Here is a 20184-nt window from a genome sequence, read left to right as displayed (position 1 = left end):
GATTTATGTGTTAGCTAATAACGTTTATATGTGCTAGAGGTGTATATAATAAGATGATGGTAGTGAATTTGAATGTGTATCTTAGATTATGTTTATGTTTATTAGATGGTTATCATCATGATGTTTATTTTTATGAAATAATATTTATTATAGGTTATGTATTGGTGAACTTATATCAAACTTTTATATATGAAATACATTCAAAATTACTTATTTTAAAAATATTGCAAAGATATTTTTAAAAATTATAAAGTTTAGTATGGTTGAAACTAAGATTGTAAAATTATGATAATTTTTTTTCTATTGCTTAGACAGTTCATCCATATTCATCCTAACTTAATTAGTAAAATATTTCAATACTCACAAGGAAAAAATAATTAAAGGTAAAATAATTTAGTTAGTTCTTAATAAGACAAAATGTGTAACATACAATTTTTAATGTAAAATATTAATAGTAATAAATTATTCAAAAATACAATTTAACCAATGAAAAATTAAACTATGGTCAATCTATATATAGAGATAGAAAACTAGTACTATAGATCCATTTTAATCACAAATTTATCAATCACTAAAAGAGATTAAATCTTTTGACATATACATTTTTTCAAGTTTTACATTCTAAAAAGAGATTTTCATATAATGAGATTCGATCCCTCTCAGCTCTTGGTAGATCCATTGTTAAGATGGATCTATATTGGTTTATAAAATTCAATCTATTGTTAAATTTAAAAAACTTAAGTCAAAATTTTTTATAATTAATTTAGATTTAATATAACTTAAAAAATTATATTTTTATAAAATTTAATTTATCACTAAAGTTATGAGATTTTCAAGCAATTTAAATTTAATATTTATAGCAACTCTTACCAATTTAAATTAGAAATTTATCTCTAAAGATGAGGATCAAGAAATGTAAAATAAGGCTTGTGAAGTTACTTGTAGTTGTGGATTTTCTCTATTGGAAGTTATCCCTTAAAGAGGCAAGTGAATTTTTTTCTAGTAATAAAGATATACTAGCAATTGTCCCAAAAGGTACAAAGGGAGGCCGATAGGATTATTAAATTGGAATTGTTGAATTTTTCAAGAAGAGTTAATTGGTTTGTGGAAAACCTTGTTTTCTTGGACTGGATCATTGTGCAATTACTTTTCTTTAGATGTTTTGTTTATATCGATATTACAAGGAACACATTGAATGTCTTATTTCATTTCTGCTATCCCCTTCTTCTTCTTCTTCTTTCTCTTTTTGTTTTTGTTTTGTTTGTTTTTTTTTTTTTTTTTTTTTTTTATTATTATTATTATTATTTTTATTTTTTTTGCCTGAATAAGCCTACTTCTATATTGATACAAAAATTGTTACACCGAGGCCATGGCCTCATGAAAGCTAGCCCAATGATGCGGCATGTTTACAAAGCATAGCTGAAAAAAAACTCAAAAAAGTACCCTGCTGAGTATTGTCCTGAAGGACTGCAAGTGACCTGATCATAACTATTACAAAAAGTCAAAAAAAAACCCAATGATGTGCTTGGAACTGAAAATTAAATCGGCGCCATACAACATCCGAAACAAGATGACTAATCCATGGCAACTAAACCGAGAAACACTACCTGGAACCAAATCTGAGTGCAAACTTCAGAAGCAACTGAGACTGCAACCGAGACCAAAAACCATAGGCAAGTAGAGTGCTTCCTGCGCAGGGGAAACCGACGATTGTAGCGGAGCACTTATACTGACTGTGAAGAAGGAGACGAATGAAAGTCCTCATGCAAACTGAATTCCAAAAAAACGATAGAGCACAAACCTGTTTAAACATCATGAGAAGTATCGGGCTGCTCTTCGATGATGCGGCAACCAAAATCGTAATCTTCTTCGTCATCAGAGGGATGGCCCTTTTGGCCTCTAGAGCCACCACCACGTGGGACCCTCAGGCTCACCTTATCATTCATGATCTGGGATTCCATGCCCTTGCCCGAGCCTGAGGCCTTGCTCTGCTCGTAGTTCATCTGAACAGGGCCATGTCTGTCTGCCATAAGCCTTTTTGTAGTCACTCCAGGGGAAACAACTTCCTGACCAGCATTAATCTCGCTCAGCTCTATGGTGACAGAAGCCATGAAGGAGAAATTGCCATGAGTGCAGGGGAATTGAAGCCTATCAAAATTAGTCGCAGAATTGTAAGAGCTTGCTGCCAAATTGTGCAGACCTCTACCCCTTCCCCGCCCACTCCTTGTAACTAGATACCGGCCCATACTGATGTCCGAACCAAAAGTTGACGAGTCCGTTGTGGAGGAGGAGGCCTGTCGGCCCATTTTCCCCCTAGAGCTACCTCTCCTGTAGCTCATCCTCTAGCGGAGTTTCAGCATAACCGGAAGAGCAGGGAGATCTTGGCGGCTTGCTAAACTATGGAGGCAGAAAAAGATTAGAACAAGCTTGGCTTTAACACCCAGATGGGCGAAAGGGAGAGCAGACATCAAGTAGCTAGCGGATTTGCAGGTATGGCAGTGAGAAGCTTGAGGCATTAACCATGAATCCACCCATCGAACTGGAGCCCAGAGAGTCCCCGTGATGGTGCGAGAACGGTTCTCTGCAGCTGCAAAGGAGGGACTGGAGCACGAATGAGACAGATTGAGGGCAACATGATCAGGTAATGGACGGGCCGGAGAGGAGGGATAGGCTGCAATAAAGCAGCATTGAATTTGATCTCAGGGGAATTAAAGATCGGTACCGTGAGAGGCCAAGAGGCGGTGGAGATGAGCCACGCGCCCACCCATGCTGCTTCCCACGTACCCGTACAACATTCAGACACCCAGATCCGGGACATTTCTGCTATCCTTACTAATATCCTTTCCATGCTTTTTCTTGATCAATTTGATGAACTTTTCCATTATCCTTTGGTCAAAGTCCTCACATGCATATTAGTGTACATCCCGGTAAGTTCAAAGCTCGAAAGCCAACCAAAAAAGTCAATGATAACCAGTATTCAAATTCATAATGTAAAACTGCCAAACAAAGTTCAGACAGATTACCTCCAAGATGGGTATCACCGTTTGTAGCCAAAACCTCAAAAACTCCATTGTCAATAGTCAGAACGCTGACATCAAACGTGCCACCACCAAGATCAAAAACAACAATATTTTTCTCTCCACCCTTCTTGTCCAAGCCATAAGCTATTGCTGCAGTTGTGGGTTCGTTGATTATACGAGCTACATTCAAGCCAACAATAACACCAGCATCCTTCGTTGCTTGGCACTGTGCATTAGTAAAATAAGCTATGCAAGCCCACAAGTTAATAGTCACAATGCAGTCAACAATTGGTTACCCACAACCTCATAAAAAAAAAGGTTGAAAAGAAAGCATACCAGGGACAGTCACCACAACATCCTTTATAGTCTTGCCTAGTCAAAATCATAGCACTGATTTCCTCAGGGCTAAATACCTTTGTCTCTCCATCTCGTACCTGAACTTGAATATAAGGTTTCCCATCTTTGTTCACAATCTTGTATGGTACCAGTTTCATATCCTTCTGAACTTCTTTGTCTTTAAACCTATATAAAACAAATGTTTTCATTTAATTGTGCTCATCAAGTAAAAGTTTTAAATCATTTTCTTGAAGTTTGGACAGGGTAGAAATCAAATCCTAATCTGACCCCAACTAGAATGTTGCTCGACCCCTGACTTAACATGCCAATTTCATGACTGGCACCCTTGTGGGTTCAATATCAAGGTGAGAATTGGACTTGCAATAAATATAATTGTCTAATGAATGGGAAAATCAGAGATCAGAGTACTTACTTTCTCCCCATGAGTCTCTTGACATCAAAGATGGTTCGTTCGGCATTGACTGTGGCCTAGTTTTTGGCAGCCTCTCCAATCAACCTCTCATTTTCTGTGAATGCCACCCATAATGGGGTAATACGGTTACCTTGGTCATTGGCAATAATCTCCACATGACCATTCTTGTAAACCCCAACATAGGAGTAAGTAGTTCTCAGGTCTATACCAATCATCGTTCCCAATTTCGCAGCTTCTTCCTTCGCAATCGAAGATGCAAGAAGGCATCCTGAGAAAAATTAAATTCCCCATGAAGAGTATCAGAAAATGCCTATATGTTACCATGGAAAGGATGCCTATATGGTCAAGTTTCTAGCATATATATTTTAACTGATTGCAGGTTTATCGTGGTCAAATTTCTGGCATATATGTTATTAGTAGATATTTTTTAAACCGAATAAATTATAAAACTTGGTGTAAGTAGAGAGCACAACATGAATAACGAGGAAACATTTCAAAAACCTAGCAATCATTCTTCTAGTAGGCCATCTACATCAAGACAATGTTGTCATATTCGACTCGATCTTATTTATAATTGGAAAAAATAAAAAGGGCTTCCTGTAATAGAAGCAAAGAGATGACTCCTTCCAATTTTAATGCATTCAGACGATGTCGAAAAAATGTTGATGCTGTAAAACTACAACACCATAGAATAATGTCTACCAAAAACTTAAAATGCAGTGCAATATTCCATCAAAAGAAGCAAGAAAACTTAACAGTCAACCATGAGATCTACAAGGCGTAGCTGGTATTCATACATGCTTACAAAAACGCCTTTTCTAAAAAGTAACTTAAAACCTAGAAGACAATATAGGGATCTGAAGGATAATATTTCTACACAACGAAAGCAAGCTCAATGTGTTTGAAAACCTTTGAAAAAATTGCAAATAGATCAGAAAAGATCAAACAAAGCACATTTGTTTGCATGTCTTAATCTACCAAATCCTTACCCCAACATCTCAAAAATCACTACTAGAAAGCATAAATTTAATGAAACCTTATTTTTAGAGGAAACCAGAATGCCTTGAAAAACTCAAAATGTAGCAATAAACAGGGGAAATGACTCCGATTTCTCAAAACAAAGAAGCAGAATTTAAACCAAAATAAGGGGAAAGAACGGCGTACCTGCAACGATAAATGGCAATCTGATCAGAGTTTTTGCATAACAGGGCCAAGTTTAATGCACAGCAGAAAAGAAGGCAACTCAACCGATATTTGGAAAAAGCAGTCAGAGTGCAGTGCATGCTTGCCCGATGACACTTCAAATCAACGGTTGAAAGTGTCTCACTTGATCGAATAGAGCAGGGTAAAAGTGTTGACGATTGTTGATGCATAGGAAGGCCTATCGGCCTAATTATGATTTTTTTTATAAGTTTGGCAAGATTATATACTTTGAATTTAATCTGTAACTTCACATTCAAGATCTAGCGAACAATAATGCTTTTTTTTTAAATAATATGTTTTAAATGTATAAATATATTTATTTTTTTAAGGCAATAAAAAAAGTTGTCAAGTCTGTCTGGAATAGTTCAAGTGGCGATGACAGTGGAATAAAGTCTTACAGTAGTTCAAGTGGCGATGGCAGTGGAATGAAGTCTTACAGAACTGAAGATTTTGGGTTTAAATCTTGTGGCATTCCTTATTATTAAATTTTAAAATATTCCGAAATTTATAATTAGCATAAGTTCATCATACTTAGCACTTAGTAGAGTTTGATGTTTTTTTTGCCAGAGAAAAAAATAAAAATTAGAATAAGATTTTGATAAAATCTGATAGAAATATTTGAAAATACTTAATACTCCTATAAAGCTTCCTCATTTTGGGTATCCCAGAAATTATTGATGATGTTAAATGTCATTAAAAAAATTATTTAAACATTCCACCATCGAATTTCTTGAAAAAAATTTCACTAAAATCCAACCAAAAATTATAATCATAACGAAATTATTAATAATACTAAAGTCATCATTAAAAATCTATTCAAACACTCCATTAAAAAATTATTCAAACATTACACCATCGAATTCCTTGAAGAATTTTTCACTAAAATCCAGCCAGAAATTGTAATCATGGCGAAATTGTGACATCAGCGTGCTTAAAAATGGCCGAACATAAATTTTACATTTAATTTGTCTTTATCCCAGAAAACAAAATTTCATCTTTAATTCATTAAAAATTAAATTTATCTTTTTATCGTAATCCTACCGAATACTGCCACCGATATTGATCCACTGTGCAGCGGGCCAGATCTGGGTTGGATTTTGTGAACCAACTTGCAGCCATGAATAAGATTTCTCTCAACTGGCGGCATTTCTCTTGTAAACTTTAATTCTCACAGATCACGTCTACTGGTACTGGCACATCGCAATAAATAAATATTCAGTTTTCACAAACGAAGTAGTGACTGCGACAGCCATACAGAAGAGCCAAAACACATTCAAGACAAAATCGTAACACGAAATTAAGTTCATTGGTTGCTTAATGAAAAGATCGAACTGTTGATATGCAAATTCTTACAGCTAGTGCAGGGCAATGATTGAATAGTGTGCCTCTGAAACATATGCACCAAGAAAACCATATTAAACCCTCAAACTATCTGGGCCTTTGAAATTACAAATACCAGAAAATCTGCAGGTGGCGTGGGTGCTTGGGGCGTCTGACAAACGATGCCAGCCCTACAATAAAGGAATTTTACAGAAACTGACTATTAACAAAGCAAAATTGATGCAATCATCAAGCTCCTGGTTGTAAATATCCGATCACAACAATCTCTAATATTGGATATTACTCGATCCATATGCACAATTCAAACAATTATTTACAGCAGAATACTAGATGGATGAAAACTGTCATTTTTATAAAGTCGCAGGCCCTCTCATCTCGACTTGATAAGATCTTTTTAGATCCAAAGCCCAGGGGGGCCGCCACGGAACACCACTTCCATAGATTGATCTCAAATGGCTGCCCATTGGTCGCTGCGGGCTTGGGCAGTGGGTCGCTTAACAGAGGAGCCGAATGAGAAATTAGCACTGGCTTAGGGTTTTCCAAATTCCAATTTTCATCTTCATTCTCAGGGTTTTCCAAACAAAGAAGTAGAATTTAAACCAAAATGAGGGGAAAGAACGACCTACCTGCAACAATAAATGGCAATCTGATCAGAGTTTTTGCATAACAGGGCCAGGTTCAATGCATAGCAGAAAAGAAGGCAACTCAACGGATATTTGGAAAAAGCAGTCAAAGTGTCGTGCATGCTTGCCAGATGACACTTCAAATCAACGGTTGAAACTGTCTCACTTGATCCAATGGAGCAGGGTAAAAGTGTTGACAATTGTTGATGCATAGGAAGGCCTATCAGCCTAAATATTTTAGTGTTATTTTGGTTCTTTGTTTGTTATTGTATTGGTTTAAATTGAACTCTTTTTAATAATAAATATGAGTTAAATAATACAAAAAGCAGACTATATTAGATTTACTTTTGACAAATAATATATTTGATTATTTCTTAATGAATAACTCAATAAATATTATTTTTTCCACGTACTTATCACAAGATAGTCACTAAAATTTATGTTTTCACATTTCCCCTGGCTAATATTACATCATGTTCACAATGAAAAAGACATGTCTACTTTAAATAATTTACTTACGAATACATAAAAATAGACATTTATTTTACACAATCAAAATAGGAAAGAAAAATGCATCACCAAGTCTATTAGAAAGTCAAATAAATACCTCTTAATCACCATCACGTTATTTATCATTTAATTCTTAGCTATAAAATATTTATTAATTCAACTTTTATTTATAATTACCTTTAAAAAGAAAAGTCAAAATTGTTCCATTATCCATGAAGTAAAAATTAAAACCTCTCATTCATCCATGTAAGCCCATTTGTTTCTCTTATGGTCCATAAAAAGATATAATCAACATTTTATACATGCATAAGACCTCCTTTTAATTTACATAATGTTGCAAGAACTCTAATTTAAATATATTAAACATGACTTTATCTGTCATGTCAAAAAATTAATCTTACATATTAATACACAATTTTTTCATTGTTAAAGTCCTCAGAGTTATCACTACATGATTTATATTGATTTTGAACTAAAAAAGAAGAAAAAACATGTGAACTGATTAATAAACCAATAAGTATATAAATCGAAAATAAATCTTCAATGTTGTTTTAAATTCACTATTTTCTCATTTTGGTTATATTCTTCTCATTTTCCTATTTGAGAAGGATTGTGACCTTGAATCCTTATTAGCGTAGATATTGCACACAATCGCAAATACTTAGCTTTAAGTGTCAAAATGTTTCCAGTACAAAAAAAATGTGTAAAAACATTTTTGAATCTTACCAATTATATAAAATTCCAACAATAGGAATAAAAAAAATTAATATAATTAGTGAAATAAAGAAAGAAAAACAAACAACAATAATATAAATGATGAAATAACACAAGTACATATCACTCTTCATTGTCATCACCCTGATTATATTCCTCACTTGGCATGCTAACAATATTTTTCTCAAAAATATGTTTTGATCTAGGGTCATGTCTTAACATGAACCACCAATCCCTATCCAACACATCTAGGTTAAAAAACACCTAGTTGCAGTGTTTTGGGAAAACATAAGTTTCCCTGATTTCATGCCACCTCTTGCTAGAGTTGATAGATATCATCCCACTATTGTGATCTTCCTTTACATTATTCTTATCAAAGGTGTCCCACCACTTGCACCTAAAAATAACACATTGGAATGAAGATAAGTCCAATTGAATGATCTATTGTATCTTTCCAACATAACCTAATGTCCCCTGCATTCAGTTTTGATCACGGTGGCTAACATGACTAGATTTTTCAAGCTCGACTTCCACTCCATAGTCATGTGTCACTCATCCATCATCAACATCATCCGTGTGAAAATGATGCCCATATGCCCACATAGAGGGTAACAAATTGTATAAACTACATTGTATATTTTCAACTACTCATGAATTTTTAATCAAAAACACAAGACACAAACCTATACTATTGCTCTGTGGACATTTATTCACAATTTAGAACAAAAATCTCAAACATGAAAGAATAAATAACATGCATGCAACAAGTATTTTTTTCTAGGGAAAGAACTCTGCTAAAAACCCCAATTCCTACTTTCATCATGGTTGCTTCACTCAATTAACCTCTAAAATATCACATGTGTTCATGACATACTAAACAATACCCCTAATTTGACTACATATTGGAAAATACCTCTAAAAATCACATTATTTAAACCCCTACCAATACGAACCCAATAAATCTTCCCAATTTAAAAAACCCCTAGTTTCACTAGATATTGTAGGTATCCATTTCTTCATTAACATTTTTTATGCCCCTTTATATTTTTCATTAAATTTGAGCTCCATTTTTATACGTTCGAATATGAAAACCCTTTACTCCCTAATATATGCACAATATATTATGTCATTTTTTCCTCAATATATATCCCCCAATATGAATGCATGTGGTATGGTATTTCTCCCCTAGTCAAGCCCCCATGAATTTCATTAATAAAAAGAATAGAGATTTATTACAATTGTTTTACTCAACTGAGCTCGCCCTGCAAGTGCACAACCTATCTCTCTTCTCAATAAAGGCTTATGACCCAGAATTAGTAAAATTTTACCTCTTCTTTAGCTCTTATTTCCTTGCATTGCTCCTTTAGGGATTATCCCCTATTATTTAGGAAATTCCTCTAATTGAATTATGCAATTCCTTAGGTTGATCATTTGACTGCATGAAACACCTGTACACTCAAGACTAGTCTACCATTGATATTACATTGCCTTTGAATCTCCACCTCAACTGGGTAACTTGAATAATCTACACGCACTAGTTAGTTTTGGCTGGTTGATAAGTTAACTAGATGGTCATTGAGTTTGATTGAAGTCCCACTTCTTAACCGACCTTCCACTAGTTGCTCCAAAAGTTGGAACTAGTTTAACTGAAAAAAAAACCTAAGATAATTGACCTTGATTCCTACAAATTAACAATAACACATGCAAAAATGAATTCTAACTCCTCCAACTCAAATTTCCTAAGTAAATTGGGTGAAATAAGCCATATCACACAAGCTAACATCATCCAAGTTGTCCATTGATGTGGAAATTCGAATTTTATTAATTTAATCAAGTCAAAATCAAATTGAGAATTGTTTGCTGCATTTTTCAACACTCTCTCTCAGCGAAAAATGGATTATCAACCACCCCTATCCTACACCTGTGGCACTCAAACTTCCCTCTTGACAAGGCCTTTATCAAAATTTTAGTATCTTGTTCCTATGTCGGAATGTACTACAACAGCATTATTTGCCTTTGCACACAATCCTGTAAATGGTGATACCATATATCTATATGCTTGCATCGATCGTGAAAAACAAGATTTTTAGAAAGCTTGATGCAACTTTAATTATCACAGTAGATAAAAATTGGATCCATCATCTAACCAAACAATCCAACAAGTATCTTTCTCATTCAGATTGCCTCACATGTTGCTTGACTGACAAGAATGTATTATGCTTCTACTAAGTTGAGTGCCACAGATGTGTGCTTCCTATTGTACCAAGAAACCACTATGGACCCAACACTGAAAATGCCACCTAATGTACTCTTTCAATCTAATGAACTCCCCACAAAATCTACATCTATGAAGCCACACAACTTCACTACCTCTATCTTTTTGTACCATAGTCCAAATTAGGTAGTACCTCTGAAGTACCATAGAACATGCTTAGTTGCCCTCCAAAATAATTTGGTTGGTCTAACCATAGCTTGGATCAGCTGGTTGATTGCATAGCACATATTTGATGGTGTGTTCATAAGATACATTAGTGAACCCACCAACTTTTAGTAAATAGTAGCATCCACTTCCTCACCTAAAGCGACATCATCTTTCCTCCAGTTGGTCGCTAGAGGTGTCTCCATGGGTTTGCAATTGTCCATGCAGAACCTATGAAGTATCTTGTTGGCATACTTTCCCTATGATACAAATAGTTCCCCATCACTTTTCCATACTTCCAATCTGAGGAAGTAGTGTATGAGACCCATGTCCTTCATTTCAAACTTTCTTTTAAGGTCATCCTTGCAATATCTGTTCAACTGCTCATCACTAGTTAAAATCAAGTCATCAACATATAAGACAATAATCAAAAATTTACCTTCTATCAATATATGATAGAGGTTTGCATCCACTTCACTTTTGGTGAAGCCGAAACCGATGAGATAGTTATCGATCCTAGTGTTCCAAACATGAGGTGATAGTTATCAATACCTTTTGTTGTCCCCCATCTCAACGTGAATCTGCAAATCTTTCTCCTCTAGGTCAATCAAAAAATATCTATTGCCTATCATGTGGAATGATGCACCTCAGTCCAAGTGTCATACACTCCCCATCATTATGCTAGCCATGCATGAATTGAGGGTAAAGTCAAGCTCAAATTGTGAAGCCAAAGCTTTACCTGCTACTCCTCCTGAGTTCTTCTTGCTTGTCTTCTTGTGTAGACATTTCATGGCATAGTGCCCGAATTCATCACAATGGAAGAATTTAATTTTTGACAAATATTTCTTCTTACCCCCTTGACTAAATTCTGGTTTGGATTGGGACTTATTCCCTTTTCCCTCCTTTTCCTTTCCATCCAATTCAAAGTTGTCTTCATCCTCACCCTTGGGTGAATTCACATCTCTGGTATTCCACCTTATTTCCTCTTGTACCAAATTGGGCCATAAGCGCTCCCAACTTGGTAGTTTCTCCCTCCCATTCAATGAATCTTAGTAGTTATGCCAACTCTTGGGAATACCCATAAGGGCTATGGTTAACAGGTCTTCCTCGGGGAAATTAACATCAACCCCACCAAGTTCATCACAACGCTATGTAAACTTTCTCAAATACTATGGAATTGTGTCATTTTCCTGCATCTTGATACTTCAAACTTTATCCTTGAGTGCCAGCTTTTTTTGGTCACTATTATTCGCAAACAATTTTTTTAGTGCTTTCCACATCATGAATGAAGTTTCATTTCCATGGATATTCGAGAAAATATGATCCCATACTCCCTCCATGATTATTCCCCTCGCGTTGGATACATATTTATTCCAATGAGAAAGGTTTTGGGCATCAAATGCTTGTGTTTTTGCAACATCTGTCTTGAAATATTCTAGAAATCCATTGTCATCCAATACTACCTCCATGTGGTCCTTCCATGTAAAAAAAATAGAGGTGCCTTCCAATGCATACTCTAGCCTTAGTCCATTGAAGGCCATCTTCTCAACTCTAAAGAAATCCTGCTACACTAATCTTCATGAAACTCAAACCTCTGAGAAACAACTTCAAATTTTCTACTCTAATGTGAATCCAACTCTGATAACATGTAGAAATTAGGATATATATTTTCAAATGCTCATGAAATTTTATTCAAAATCACAAGACACAAACCTACACTACTACTCTGTGGACATTAATTCACAATTTAGAAAAAAAATCCCAGACATGCAAGAAGAAATAACACACATGCAACAAGTGATTATATCTGGGGAAAGAAATCTACTAAAAACCCAATGTCTGCTTACATTAATCAAATTAATAAAGATGCATTACAATTTATTTTCTCAACTGAGCTAACCCTGCAAGTGCACAACCTATCTCTCTGCTCATTGAAGGCCTCTGACCCAGACTTAGTCAAATTTTCCTCAGCTTGAGCTCCTATTTCCTTGCATTTTCCTTGAGGAATTAGCCCCTACTATTTAGGAAATTCCTCTAATTGAATTGTGCAATTCGTTAGGTTGATCATCTGACTACATTCAACACCTGTACACTCAAGACTAGTCTACAACTAATGTTACGCTGCCTTGAAATCTCCACCTCAACTAGGTAACTTGAATTCTCTGCACGCACTATCTATTTTGGGTTGATTGATTAATCAATTGGATGATCACTGAGTTTGACTGAAGTCCCACTACTTAACTAACCTTCCACTAGTTCCTCCAAAAGTTGGAACTAGTTTAACTAAAAATAATCTGAGATAACTAAATTGGATTGCTACAAATTAGCAATCACACAAGCAGAACTGAACTATAACTCCTCCAACTCGAATTTACTAAGTAAATTGGGTGACACAAGCCATGTCTCACAAGTTAACATCATCCAAGTTGTCTGCTAATGTGGAAATTCGAATTTTCTCAATTTAATCAAGGCAAAATCAAATTGAGAATTTCTTGCTGCATTTTCAACACAAATGCACCTATAAAAAGTGAAAAAATCATAGTGTTATGTGTCTAATAACCCTAACATAATTAAAAATATAAATATATATAGATATTACAATTCAAAGGTGTAGTATGAAGTTAAGAATGTACAGAAAAATACTATAATTTTTGAGTTGTTGCACTCAATCCCTATGTTTAGCGCATCATCTTCAACATGTGGGTAACGACCAGATGCACCATATTTCTCTTTGACTTAATCAGCTACCCAACTATTAGGGAATTCCATCACCATATTTTCTTTTAAATTATTAGGATAAGGCATACTTCTACCATTCAAACATTTGAATCCTTTCCTTTCACTGTCCCATTTCCTCCTCTTTCGCTCATACAATGCAACCCATGGTTGTGTCCGTTGAAAATGAAATAAGAAAATCCTAATTTAATTTTGTCCTTAAATTAGGAATAAAATTGTAATTCCACATCACATGACAACTTGTATTAGTTAAATAAGTTAATTTGGACTAGTTGGCTGAGTTAATTCGAGTTGAGGGTCTAACTTGAGTCATGTAGAGTGCCTCCTACTTTATAGGATCCCTGGTTGAGTTTGTTTTGAGTTGTAATTAATTAATTCTATTTAACTAAGGTAAAGTCAATTAAACTAGTTCCAATTGTTGGAGGAACTAGTGGTAGGTCTATTAGTGTGGTGTTTCCTGCAGTGATCAACCAATTAACTGATGATTCACACATAAATAAGTCATGCATTTCAGATTTGAGAGTTACCTAGTTGATATTAGAGTTCAAGGACAGTGTACTATCAATTGTATAATCATCCGAATTGTACAGGTGGTGCATGCAATCAGAGGAAGGCCTATGAGGATTGCGCAATTCCAATTGAGGAATTTCCATAATTAATAGGGGATAATTCCCAAGGAAACAACACAAGGAAATAAGGACTTGGGCAAGCAGAAAATTGGTTAAGTATTGGCCTAAGCTTATCTAGGAAGTTGTGAGAAAGATATAGTGCAGAGGTTGCTCGGGCTTGAGCAAAGCATTGTAATCTTCTCATATTTTCTAAGTAATGTAATATAAAGATATAAGGGGTTTTTAGTTGTGGCTTTCCCTGGGAAATCATTGTGTAATGTGTTGATTGAATTCTTTCTTGTGTATGCTTCGTGATTTCAGAATTGTTTAATTGTTTTTGCTGATGAGTAGAGTATATTAAAGTCTATTGTTTTAGTAAATTATAATTAGAATTTGAATCTACAAGGAATTTCTACATGGTATCAGAGCAAAAATCACTCTAAAAGAGGAGAATACGAGTTTCTCTTTTGCAGGTGAAATCAAATTTGCAGTATCATACTTCAAATCCAATAGGATGTTGTTCTACAGATTCAGACTTGAATATGAACTTGTGGGTTTTTCTAACTATATTTATTGGAAGGATAGGATTGAGGCACTATTGGAAGACGACGGGCTTAAGAAATTCATAGACAAAGATATTCCTAAGCCTCCAACAGCTGATGCTTACGATTTGGAAGAGTGGAGAAAATGTGTTGCAAAGGTGAGAAGGATTATCCTAGAAAGAGTTTGAGATCATATTGTCTCGAACCTCCATGGTAAGGAGACTCCATATGCAATGTGGAAGTCCTTGATAGACCTGTTTCAAAACAACAGTGACCACAAAAAGCTAGCACTAAAGGACAAGCTTAGAAAAATCAAGATGGAGAAGGGCGACACAATACCAAAGTACTTGACCAAGTTCACCCAATTTCGGGATAAGATTGGAAGTTTTGATGTTACAGTTTCTGAAGATGATATGATCATCCTAGCATTTCTAGGCCTTCCCAAGAGTTGGCATAGCTACCAAAATTTGGTAAATGGGAGAGAGAAGCTACCAAAGTGGGAGTGTTTGTGGTCTGAATTGGTGCAAGAAGAGATTCAGTGAAACACCAGAGATGGATCCTCATCCAAGCATGATGATGAGGAGAACTGTAACTTAGCTAGAAAGGTGAAGAATGGGAAAGGGAATTCATCCCATTCCAAATCGGATTCTAGTCAGGGCAGCAAGAAGAAGGACTTGTCTAAGATTAAATTTTTTCATTGTCATGAGCTAGGACATTATGCCACAAAGTGTCTACAAAAGAAGGACGACAAGAAGCCCTCTGGAGGGGTGGTAGGTGAAGCTCTTGTTTCAAAATTCGAGTTGGATTTCACCCTCACTGCTTCCATGGTGACATAGGTGATGGGTAGTGTGTGGTATCTGGGTAGTGGAGCCTCATTCCATATAACTAGAAACAAAGAATTATTCAGTGACTTGGAGGAGAAGTACGTCTAGATTCACATTGAAATGGGAGATGAAAGGTATAGTATGAACATAATCGATACTGTTACTTTTAAGAGGGAGTTTGGTTCTCCTCTCACATTAAAAGATTTCATGTATATTCTAGGTCTGAAGAAGAATTTGGTTTCATTTTCTATGTTTAAGGACCATGGCTACAATGTGATATTTAACAAAGGAAAGGCTTCCCTTCATCACATATCCTCAGTACAAGTGAAGTGGATCGGGTTTTGGATGAAGAACCTCTACAAATTGGATGTAGAAGAGTGTGCTACTCTGAGCACAAAAGAAGAGAAGGTGCAGAGTTGAGACATCGGTGAGTTGTGGCATAAAATATTGGGTCACTTGCACCATGGATATTTGAATATCATGCAGTATATTTCTACAGGACTTCCCAAGGGTGCACTAGAGCATACATATACATGCAAAGGGTGTACATTGGGGAAGTACACCAAAACCACCTTTCATGATAAAGGAATTCGAGCGCAAGAAATCCTTGAAAGAGTTCACTCAGATGTGTGTGGACCGTTCTTGACAGCCTCCACAACCAAGCATAGGTATTATGTAATATTTATAGATGATATCTCACATAAGTGTTGGATTTTCTTCATGCAGAATAAAGATTAGACGTTCTCTAAATTTTTTGAATTTAAAGCACCTGTTGAGAAAGACAATGAAAAAAAAGTGAAGGTTCTCAGGAGAAATAATAGTGGAGAATATGTGTCAAATGAATTCAATCACTTTTGTGTATCAGAAGGAATTTGATGGGAGTTAATAACACCCCATAACCGACAACAAAATGGAGTGGCTGAAAGAAAGAATAGAATTATTCTGGGATTTTCACAGGAGATGAGACATGATTAGGGCATACCATTGCACTTGTGGGATGAAGAATGCAACATGGTTTTATATGTGTAGAATAGAATTCCTCATCGGATTCTCAAGATGAGTACACTAGAAGAAGCTTTTTCATGTAAGAAACCATATGCGGAAGACTTAAGGATCTTTGGTTCATCATTTTACTGTCATGTTACCAAGGATGCAAGGAAAAAGCTAGAACCAACAATTGAGTTGAGCATATTTGTGGCGTACACTGATACACCTCACAACTATCGGGTGTACCTGCCATTTCACAGGATGACAATGGTTCGTATAGATGTGAAGTTTGATGAAGAGAAGGCCATGAGATGTTCCCTTGAGAGGGAGCTTCAGTTGCATGGATAAGAGGAGATTTTATTTCCAAAGGAAGAACCTCAGGATGATGTGGAGTAACCACATGCAGAGGAGTAGAGAGTGGAAGCACCCACTCATGTAGAGACTTCCAAAGATGGAAGGAAGCACACTAGAGAGGCTGAAATATTGATGCATAATGCTAGAGAGAATGTGGGAGCACCCACATTACAGCGCAAGCAGAGGAGGTCACTATATCGATACACTGGCTACATGGATTTGATGAGAAAGAGTGTAGAGATTGAGCCATCCTCATTCGAGGAAGCGGTGTAGAAAACAATATGGGTTGATTCCATGGTAGAGGACTATGACTCCATTATCATAAACAGTGTTTGGGAAGTGGTCCCAAGACCAGTGTAAAAGTCAATGGTGAGTTCCATATGGATTTATAACGTAAAGCAAGCAGCAGATGGGAGTGTAGAGAAACACAAGTCTAGATTTGTGGCTAGAAGGTTCTCTTAGGTGGAAGGAATTGATTATGAGGAGACCTTTACTCCAATATAAAGGTACACTTCAATTAGATATATTCTAGCACTTTCATCATAGATGGGATGGAAGATACATCAGATGTATGTGAAGACAACATTCCTCAATGGAGTAATTGAGGAAGAGGTGTAAATTGAGCAGCGAGAAGTATTTGAGACCATCAACAGAGAGTTGCATGTGTGAAGACTCAAGCGAGTGCTAGGATTGAAACAAGCACCTTGTGCTTGGTACACTAGGATTGACAATTATTTCACCGAATTGGGCTTCACCAAAATTGAACCAGATAAAAACCTTTAACATATTTTGGTTGAAGGTAAATTGTTGATTATACTATTATATGTCAATGATTTAATTCTAATAGGTGATAAGAAGATGGTAAAATCTTGCAAAGAGGACCTTGCAAGAGAATTCAAGATGAAGGACCTGGGGCTCACGCATTATTTCCTTGGTATGGAAGTATGGCAAGGAGATGAGGAATTGTTTGTCTCTCAAGGCAAGTATGCCAACGAGATACCGAAGAAGTTCCAAATGGAGAAAAACAAACCCATGGAGACTCCTTGCATAGGGAACTGGAGGAAGGAATATGCTACCTAAGGTGAAGTAGTGGAGGATACTATTTATAGGAAGCTTGTGGGTTCACTTATGTATTTGGTGAATACACGACCGAACATATTTTTTGTAGTTAACCAACTTAGTCAAACAATGGTTAATCCAACCAAACTCTATTGGAATGTAGCTAAACATGTGTTGAGATACCTCGGAGGCACCACTCAGTTTGGTCTTTGGTACAAGTGGACAAAGGGAGTGAAAATTCAAGGCTTGATAGATATAGAATAGGTATGGAATCCATCCAACAGGAAGAGCACAATGGGGGGAATCTTTAGTATTAGGTTAGCAACAATTTATTGGTACAACAGGAAGCAGAGATTAGTTGCACACAGTTCAGCATAAGAAGAGTACATGGCTTCTAGTCAAGAATTTTGTTAATTTGTCTAGGTGAGGAAAATCCTTGTTGGGTTATTTGGTCAACAGATAGATCCTACAACGATTTACTATGACAATCAGAGTTGTATCAAACTCTCTAAGAATCTAGTTTTTCATGATTGGTCCAAGCATATCGACATCTGATATCACCATCTATGAGATTGTGTGTAAAGGAGAATCATGTTGTTGGAGTACATTCCTATAGAGTAACATGATGAAGATATTTTGACAAAGGCAATGTCAAGATGCAAATTCAAGTTTCATAGAGGCGGGATTGGGGTAGCTGATAATCCCTTTCTTTTTGAGAGGGAGTGTTGAAAATGAAACAAGAAAATCCTAATTTAATTTTGTCCTTGAATTAAATTAGGAATAAAATTATAATTCCACATCACATGAAAACTTTTATTAGTTAACTAAGTTAATTTGACTTAGTTGGCTCAGTTAATGCGAGTTGAGGGTCTAACTTGATTCACGTGGAGTGTCTCCTACTTTATGTGATCCCTGGTTGAGTTTATTTTGAGTTTTAATAAATTAATTCAGTTTAACTAAGTTAAAGTTAGTTAAACTAGTTCCAACTATTGGAGGAACTAGTGGGAGGTCTAGTAGTGTGGTGTTGTTTGCAGTGATCAACCGGTTAACTAATGATTCACTCATAAATAATGCATTCATGTTAGATATGAGAGTTACCCAGTTGATATTGGAGTTCAGGGATAGTGTACTATTAGTGGTATAATCATCTGAATTGTACATATGGTACATGAAGTTAGAGGAAGGCCTATGAGGATTGCGCAATTCCAATTAAGGAATTTCCCTAATTAATAGGGGCTAATTCCCAAGGAAACATCACAAGCAATAAGGACTTTGACAAGTTGAAAATTGGTTAAGTAATGGCCTATGATTGTTTAGGAAGTTTTGAGATAGATAGAGATATTGCAGAGGTTGCTTGAACTTGAGTAAAGCATTGTAATCTTCTCATATTTTATGAATAAAGTAATATACTGATAGAAGGGGGTTTTAGTTGTGGATTTCCCCAGGAAATCAATATGTAATGTGTTGATTGAATTATTTTTCTTGTATGCTTCTTGATTTCATGATCATTTAATTGTTTTCACTAATGAGTAAAGTAGATTCAAGTCTATTGTTTTAGTAAATTACAATTAGCATTTTGAATCTACAAGGAATTTCTACAGTGTCGCTTCCATATTGTAAAAAATGAATTTGTAGATGGATTCAATTTCTGAATTCACTGATGAAATCAAACCAACATATATAGTAGGTATGACATCAAAATATGAATTAATATGAAGTTTATTGTGAATATTTATTATGTAGAAATTTGACAAATGATAAATCACTTACTCTTTATCATGTGCCTCTTTCCATTAATTTCAAGAAGCTCCCCTTCTCTTTTGTCTTCATTCCTTTTGTCATCCCAAATCATTGCACCTAGTGTATTGTCAATATGCTTGATGTACTTACTAGCATAATAGAAAGACTCATACGATATATACCCCTCTGCCATAGACCCCTTAGGTTTTTCCCTTTGTCAAACAAAACCTTTCAAATTTCTTCATGTAAGTCTTTAAGAATAACATCCAATGACAAGAAACCACCCCAACTAGTTCAACCTCATTTACTAGGTGAATTAGAAGATGAACCTGTAAGTCCATGAAACTCATTGGTAGTTCCTTCTCAAATATACAAACAATCTCAATTATCTCTTGATGACACCATGGAATGCTAGCCATATGAATCTCCTTTAATGTGATCCCACATACAAATGCAGATAATTTATATATGGCACAATGTAGGTCTTAGGGATATTCATGGTTCACACACCCATGCATGAACAGAGGATAATGGCATTGCATAGTAAATAGTACATTATACAAAAATTGATTATAAAATATCCCATCACAAAAAAATAAAAATAATAATTAATAAAATCGTGTTTTTGACATACGTACTCTTAGAAGGTTCAAATGGTCACGTGATTTCAACCCTGACAAACAGTCTTCCATAGTGAAGCAATTTCATATTGAAGACCATATAAAGAAGGCACCC

At 35.6% G+C, this 20184-nt stretch overlaps 1 pseudogene; it reads right to left on the bottom strand.

Moving 5' to 3' along the window:
* Positions 1-2342: 2342 nt before the first annotated feature.
* On the bottom strand, positions 2343-19642 carry LOC149181246 (luminal-binding protein-like; annotated as a pseudogene).
* Positions 19643-20184: the final 542 nt, after the last annotated feature.

The sequence above is a fragment of the Pinus tabuliformis genome, chromosome 3_2 (genome assembly GCF_031772625.1).
Source record: "Pinus tabuliformis cultivar Carrire ecotype Pingquan chromosome 3_2, CPIR1, whole genome shotgun sequence".
Lineage (NCBI taxonomy): Eukaryota > Viridiplantae > Streptophyta > Pinopsida > Pinales > Pinaceae > Pinus > Pinus tabuliformis.
This window is presented reverse-complemented; position numbering and strand designations above follow the sequence as displayed.